The sequence below is a fragment of the Homarus americanus genome, unplaced genomic scaffold (assembly GCF_018991925.1).
Source record: "Homarus americanus isolate GMGI-L3 unplaced genomic scaffold, GMGI_Hamer_2.0 scaffold34360, whole genome shotgun sequence".
Lineage (NCBI taxonomy): Eukaryota > Metazoa > Arthropoda > Malacostraca > Decapoda > Nephropidae > Homarus > Homarus americanus.
Window position 1 is genome coordinate 3626975 of NW_024739403.1, and position 8761 is coordinate 3635735.

General features: G+C 41.3%; 1 protein-coding gene across 2 annotated transcripts in view; it reads right to left on the reverse strand.

Annotated features, from left to right (window-relative positions):
- Positions 1-8509, reverse strand: part of LOC121874533 (FAD-dependent oxidoreductase domain-containing protein 2-like) — an 82616-nt gene extending 74107 nt beyond the window's left edge. For both annotated transcript variants that reach the window (XM_042378700.1, XM_042378701.1), the window contains exon 1: positions 8329-8509. The gene's annotated coding sequence lies outside the window, so the exon portion shown is untranslated. The remainder of the gene's footprint in view (positions 1-8328) is intronic.
- Between the last annotated feature and the right edge of the window lie 252 nt (positions 8510-8761).

Genomic DNA, 8761 nt, shown 5'->3' on the forward strand with positions numbered 1-8761 from the left:
AATCTCACTTCCCTCTCCCTCCCTTCCTTCCTTCCCTCCCTCCCTTCCTTCCTTCCTTCTCCCTCCCTCTCAGGTAAGACAAATATCCTTCGTCTATTCTCGTGGCACCGACCTTTGACTCGACGCTGGTGAGGTTACAAAACTCTTCCCCGACTGTATATTAAACTGACTGACCGACTGTATCCACTTTGACTAACTGGCTATTTCCCTTTTTGACTGACTGTATTCCCCACCTTAGACTGGCTGACTGTATCCTCCTTGACTGACTGACTGTAACATTCTTGACTGACCGACTGTAACCTCCTTGACTGACTGACTGACTGTAACCTCCGACTAATTGATGATCCACCTTGAATGATTGTCTGTATCCTTCACGACTCCTTGACTGACTAACTGATCGTAATGTTCTCCTTGACTGACTGACTAACTATCATTCTTGACTGACTTTCATCCTTGACTGATGTAGCATAACAGTTTAACATGAGAGTGAGGGAAAAGTTTGACTGCAACGGACTGGTTACTGTGGGACTGTAGTGTGTGTGTGTGTGTGTGTGTGTGTGTGTGTGTGTGTGTGTGTGTGTGTGTGTGTGTGTGTGGGGTGATGATAATATTGTACTCATCAACACATACCAAGTGAACCGTAAACTAAAACACACAAAAAATCGTAAGTTTGATCCAAGTCACTTAATGAGAAAACCAAACAATCACAAAAAGTTACATCAAATTTGGAAGTAATTAAAATGTAATTAAAAAAACATTAGCATCATAAAATATATATTCTATTTCTTTCAATATTTCCTGGTTTAATATTGTACATGAAAAAAAAAAGAAGTCATTTACAAGAATATTTATCATTCTAATTAAGAGGAATTCTACTCTCAACTATTATTTCAGTCATTTTAATCGCCTCAGTCACGCCTGATGTATATACTGTATTCAGCACGGGGCTTCCATAACCACGATTAACTGGTCCCCATCTCACCTAATACCTGGGACGGGTGGAACTAGGGGCGTGTGAGGCGAGGAGGATTTACCCAGATGGAAATTTCAAGGACCCTTGTTGTGTGGAAAGGGAGTAACCACTACAGTAGAACACGTTAGTCGCTGCAGGAAGAATGATGTAAAAGAAGTGAATGTGAGTTGTGGTGGTGGTGGTTCTTGATCCCGTAGAAAGAAGGTGTGTGAACGTTGGAAAAAAATATGTCTCTCTCTCTCTCTCGCTTTAAATTACAAGTCTAGTGGCAAGTGGCAATTTCCGGGTCATAAAAAAGTATGCATTGTGTTTGTATCCCTTGCTTAAGTACTCCTGCACCTACCCTACCGCTCAAAGACACCCACCTACAGCTGATGAATGAACCCTACACCCTCTAACAGCTGATGACTAAACCCTACACCCTCCAACAGCTGATGAATGAACCCTACACCCTCTAACAGCTGATGACTAAACCCTACACCCTCCAACAGCTGATGAATGAACCCTACACCTACAATGATGAATCCTACCCCCTCCAGCTGATGAATGAACCTACACCCTCCAACAGCTGATGAATGAACCTACACCCTCCCTACAGCTGATGAATGAACCCTACACCCTCCTACAGCTGATGAATGAACCCTACCTCCTGTGACTACACCCTCCTGCAACTGATGACTACACACCTCCTACAGCTGATGACTACACCCTCCTACAGCTGATGACTACACCCTCTTACAGCTGATGACTACACCCTCCTACAGCTGATGACTACACCCTCTTACAGCTGATGACTACACCCTCCTACAGCTGATGACTACACCTTCTTACAGCTGATGACTACACCCTCCTACAGCTGATGACTACACCCTCTTACAGCTGATGACTACACCCTCCTACAGCTGATGACTACACCCTCCTACAGCTCTGATGAAGGACCCCCACACCTACCTACACTGATGGAGGAGAACTCACAGTCACTACACAGGCGGCTGAGTGGCTACAACAGGCTGCTGTACTAAACGTCACTGGTATACTTCCGGGACAACCTCACTCCCTTCTGCCTCCTTGTGTACCGAAGACTAAATATATATAGCGAGCAGTAATCCCATTCCATCTAACTGGCCTCTATACCCTTTCCACACTAACCTGGCCCGTATGCCTCGCCCCTCTTCTATACTAATAGCTGATTGGTTCATAGAAATTTCCAACTAAATGTGTTAACAATTGGTTAGCAGACCTGTTATTATCTAAAATAATGTTAATTATATGGATTATCAAAATGCAAATTGTTTCAAGGCATTAGCACTTCAGAGAAGAAGTTAGACAATTTTAAATATTTAGTATAAAAGGGTGGTTGGTTGGTGATACGGAGAGGGTGCAAGAAGGGTACAGTACAAGGTAAAGTTCAGAGGTGGGAAATATATGGGAGGCGGCGGAGTCATGAGAAGATTATTAGGGGTTGAAGAAAAAGTGATGAAACTGAAATACAGTAGAAGTAGAAAGACTCTGGGCTCAACCAGATCGCTTCTTCTTTCTTATTGGTGTTTTATCTTTGTTCTGCTCCCTTGGGTCGTCAGACCTTTGTATTAGTATTGGTTTATTTATATAGAGCTGCTTATTATTATTTTTTTTTTCTGCGATGGAGTTAGTGAGCCCTCCCAGGTCCTTGTGTAGCTGGGAGTGTATATATATATATATATATATATATATATATATATATATATATATATATATATATATATATATATATATATATATATATATATATATATATATATATATATATATATATATATATATATATATATATATATATATATATTTTTTTTTTTTTTTTTTTTTTTTTTTTTTTTAGGGGGGTGGAAGGGGGTTGTTAGAAAGGTCGGGTATATTAAGTTTTTGTTTTGGGAGGATTGTAGGAGTTGATTAGTGGTTGGTAGAGTTGGGTTATTATTGTTTTCTTTCTTTTTGGTTTATACAGGTCTTCAGCAATTTGCGTGGAGGGCTTTTGCAGGTATTGTGCATTCCCAGTCCCATTCTTTGAGGGAGAGGGCTTGTGTACAGGTACTATGCACCCCTCCCCGACCTTATTGGCCAAGGGAGGCGTCCACGTCATCTGTATGTTAGTGATGTAAATACGCTCTCATATACGCGCAGTCCGGGGGGAAGTAAAACGCTCAGGGGAACCAATCAGATATTTGTAGCTTCAGACGAGAAGCGGGGCATATGGGCCAGCTTAGCTTGGGAATATTATAGTACCCACGCTCTTTTTTCACTATAATTTGTGATTTAAACCTTTGAAAAACAACCTGAAAAAGAGGAGAAACTCAGTTGTTGCAGTAATATGAAAGTTTACGGGGGAGTGGGGGGCTTACCGAGGGTATAACGCAATAAAGATAAGTGGGGGCGTGACCTGGATGGCTTCCATGACGTCATAGTCCAGGCCGCGACACTCAAATAAAGTTTAGACGTTACTCGTGGTTCAATATGAAATCAAGACGGTTTTTGGGTGTACATATGTTATACAGACACCACACACGTACACAATACTTCAGTAATAAGAACAAAATGTCCCTCACACACACACACACACACACACACACACACACACACACACACACACACACACTTTTAGAGGTCTTCAAGAATAAAAAACAAAAATATAAAGCACTACAACTTATTATTAGACCAGGTTATAGCGATCTACCGTAAACACACTTAGAGCCACATGAATATTAACGACAAAACTTTCCCCGTCCTCATTTGCATATCAAACCGATGAATTAGATCGACCAAACATTTTAAAACAGCAAGAGCCAAGACCAGCATGTGTTACGACCCCTCCCACCCGTTATGTCTGCCAGTCCTCCCACCTGTTACGTCTACCAGTCCTCCCACCTGTTACGTCTGCCAGTCCTCCCACCTGTTACGTCTGCCAGTCCTCCCACCTGTTACGTCTACCAGTCTCCCTGTTACGTCTGCAGTCCTCCCACCTGTTACGTCTGCCAGTCCTCCCACCTGGCCCGTCTGCCAGTGCCACATTACGTCTGCCAGTCCTCCCACCTGTTACGTCTGTGATCCTCCTCCCACCTGTTACGTCTGCCAGTCCTCCCACTGTTACGTCTGCAGTCCTCCCACCTGTTACGTCTGCCAGTCCTCACCGTTACACCACAGTCCCCACCAGTTACGTCCCCAGTCTCCCACCTACGTCTACTAGTCCTCCCACCTATTACGTCTGCCAGTCCTCCCACCTGTTACGTCCTCGCCTCTCGTCATCAGACACCCAACAACTGGATATATATATATATATATATATATATATATATATATATATATATATATATATATATATATATATATATATATATATATATTATTTTTATTCAAGTTTCTACGTTATATGTCCTGTGTACTCTCCTGAGGCATAATTATGTGCCATTTTATATGAGGCAGTACCAGGAAGGAACCTACTTTAGTGGAGAGAAAAAAAAAAGTAAAAAATAAATACAAAAATAAATATATAATTAAAAGTAAAAAATTAAATCTACCAGAAAAAACGGTTTTAACAGTTGTCGGTAAGGTTATGGCTTCAAGGTTCAGGGGGATAAAGTATTTGTTGAAAGGATTGGCTGAAAAAAACAACAGCTGAAAATAGGATTAATATCTGATGTTACTCAATAATAACTATGGTTCATAATGAAAAAAAAGTTATTTGGTTCAAGAGGTTATACCGATAGTAATTCTGAACATCATTAGCGGCTTTTATCATGGTCATTACGAATACTTTATACATTCCACCTATTCTTAGCACATTCATCTTCCACTTTCCTTCCCTCCTCTGTCTCTTCCTGCCACTCAATGGTCAGTCACTCGTGTTCACTTCACTGTTCACGACAAACCGCGGAAATTACACAAAAATAGGTGTTAAAAAACGCCACTGGTTGCCGAATACCCGGGATTGCCAATCAGCAGAGGTCTCGCATATCGTCTAGGCATAAGACGGCCAATCATAGTGTGTGGCACATTGTTTTTGATCCATATCGCTTTTGGGCCAATCAGTATACAGCTCTTTCCTCCCACCACACTCGCTCACTCACATGTCCCCAGTGCTTACGCTATCTTCAAAACACTGAATTACTGTTACCTGTGTATGTGTGTATGTTAAGCAGGTGGTCATGTGTACAGTTTTGAGTTACAGTATATGTGATGTTGTGTATCTTATGCCTGTGGTCAGGAATTTAGCCCCCAGTATAGTACACACGCCAGCCATGGCTAACTGTAACAGATACTGTTCTCCATGTTATAAGACCTTTCTATTAACTGTGTACATGCGTGTCTGAGTGCATGTATACGTGTGCGCGCGAGTGTGTATGTGGTGTGGGCAGGTGAGTGTCATTGTATATTGACACAACATATGGAAACAAAAACATATATACCATACAGAGACACCCCCATGATAGCTTTACCCATCACTACGAAATGCCGAAACACAGGATTTAAAACACATCCTTCTTCCACCCCGTCACCAGCTGTTCACAGGAAAACATGCAGGGAGAGCGCTCCATCAATCACCTGGAGCGGTATGACACAGCCAGAATTACACCGCTCAGCTCCCGGCCGCAAGCACAGCCTCACACCACAGATCACACACACGCTATCACAACCCACTTAACAAAAGAACAATATAAGTCGTATGTAGAAGCTCAGTAACAACAGACTATCCTCGTTATTGACTCAAAACAAACTGAAATCGTATTAACATCTGTCAATACATATCTGTATATATATAACCGGAAATCAAAACGTAGAGTGCAGTGACATATTTAGGTAAACTATCAAGCCAAGTTCGATTCTAAACACAACTTAAAAGCCAAGTTCAATTCGGAACCTACCTAACATAATAACACTTAAATAAAACACTTCACCTTTTTGACATCACTATTGTAAATGTCATCAACTCATTATCATCATAGCTTTACACAACCGTTTTCCACGCTTGCATGAGTTAGCTGTGATTACCTTACTCGTCAGATTAGTTTTAATAACCTCTACTCAAGTTATTTTTGGCTCAACCTTGGCTCTCCTCCCCTCTACTTTCAAACCCTTGCCTCACTTAACCCAACTGGTCTCATCTATTCTCTCCACCTGCCCGAGCCATCTCACCTAACCTAAAGTCTCAATACCGAGCCGCCTTGTAAGTATGAGCAGTATTGTAGTGAGGGCAGATTGTAGCCTAACCAAACATATTTTATATTTAATTAATTTTTTTTTACACAAGGTCAGTGAGCAAACATTAGTGGGTCTTCAGAGATAATTATTTTATCTCATCAGAAAAAAACATCAAAATTCAGTATGTCGCCGGATTTTGGTTAGTCAAGTTATTAATATGAGAGAGAATTCACCTTGTCAGAGAAAGAGAGAATAATTTATTTTGTCAGAGAGAGAGAGAGAGAGAGAGAGAGAGAGAGAGAGAGAGTTTCATCCAATGTGTCAAAGTTTTTATTAATTGGAAAATCGTCTGGTTGAATTCTTCGTGTATGTCCAGTATAAGCAAATTAGGTTTGTTTGGTTTGTTGGTTGAGGAAGTTGGGCAGTTACTGAACTCGACCAACTTCCCATCTCCATCTCGACTACTCAGGGATCATGCCCAAGGATTGAATGAGAATAAGTGAAGAAAAAAAAATATGAAGAATGTAAAGGCGGTACGAAGCTCTGGAATAATGTGTCAATGGTGACCGAATTGACTAATGCAATTATACTGTTTATGAAGAATATCGGAAGGGTTCGATGTTGAATATTATAAGTACTTAACATCGATAAAGGTGATGCACTTGAACGCGGGAACGTGGATTACAAGACTCAAAAGTGGCTGAAAAAAATTTAGGGAGTTGCTGTCTTTACTGAGAGTGGGAAAGGTATGCAACTAGCTTTTGAGAAGTGTGATGTAGTATGGCAGTGAGACATGGGCATTTAAAGGGGGGTTGAAATGAGAATGACGAAGTGGATGTGCAACGTGACATAAAACACGTGTTCAGAGCTAATAGAGCAGCTAGGTACACGGAGTACACTTGGGTGAAGAGGAGCAAGAGGAGCCAGGAGCTGGTCAAGAATAACACGGGAAGAGGTTTTAAGAAATCACAAGTTAAGAACCTGACAAGAGGCTGCAAGAGACCGTGCAGTATGGAGAGCTGACATCAGGTAATCACAACTAACCAATGCAAGAGTGGAAAATGGTCTTAAAAGTATGATTATAGGGAGTCATTTATGGGTGCCCCAGGTAAAAACAAGCGAGTATTGTATCCAGTCGGCCATTGCAACCCTTTATTGTCTCTACAGGTAGGTAAGCCTTCCGCCTTACCACACCTATATAACTGATAAGCACAATAAACTAGTCGCTGTAAGCGGCAAAATCAAGTCATGATAAGTAACGATGTAGTTCCCTGATTATCAAACTCCTGCGCAATCTTGTTATAATATACACAAAATTTGGTTGAATTGCTCTACTATTTACTAGTTACCGTGTCCATAACTCTCAGACTCACCGACACACAGACGGACTGATGTACAAACGAACACAAAGAAGACGTTTACACACACAAAAATAAATAACTGTCCAATCGAATACTTGCACAATCACCAGCTTCCACTCAAACAATACGTCATTTCGAACACGAACACAGCCAACCAAACTGTCCCCAAAATTCCGTACTCATTCTGGTTCACCATTCTACAAAAACACAGAAATGTCTCAACCATCAATGCAACTCCCCAATCCACGAGACATACACTGTAATTAAACCAAAACAAACACGACCCAACCATTAACAAACACGCCTGTAGAGGACATAAGATACAAACACTCACCTGTTCTTAACATCACAATGTATCTCAGACACAAACACGTACCCAAACAACCCAGATAACATATAAAACAAACAACTGCCAAATAGTAAAGGAACCCTCCCCTGAAAAAAAAAAAAAAATTACTACGTGCCTAAAACATATTTACACCCCTTAAAATAAAAAGTTAAATTCCCAAATACCTATAATATTCCCCCAACACAAACAGTTACAGAACAAACGCAAATTCTACATACACCATCACTGTCGCAAAAGTAACTCACCGGAAGATAAAAATAATTACGACAATTCCAAAGAGACGCTACAAGTACCCCAACACACTACATATTCCAGAATGAATCTCTTGCTTGTGTGTGTGTGTTAGATGTTACAAAAAGATAACAAGTTGGAAAATTAATAAAAATCCCCCTCCAGTTACATCGGCAAAAATATCTCTTCAAAAACACCCAAATCCAACACAACTCTTAATAAATAGAAAAATAAACATTTACCTCAATCGCTGTCAGATCTTGATGGTCCACAACCTACTGACGAAGGGGGAGGGCGAGTGTGAGCGTGGGTCCTGTGAGAGAGTGGGTAGAAGGCCACCTGTACCAACACGTCCTTCACTGGCCACGGTCGAGGCCGTACTGAGGTGCTGGTCCTGCAGTGCTGGGCTGGCCGACGCCGCTCACGCTATGACTGGTGCTCCTGGGTGTGGGTGGGAGGAGGATTGGTGCCGATGATCGATCACTGACTGGCCTGGTATACGCAACTTTCCTGAAATACGTACAGGTATGGATATAGATGGCTAGAACACACGCACACACACTTCCGTACATGTCATACCTGTCTTGTTTATTACACCTCCCTTAAACATCATACCAGCCCTAACTATAACAACCTCCCTTAGTTGCAACACGTGTAAATAGAAAAAAATATATA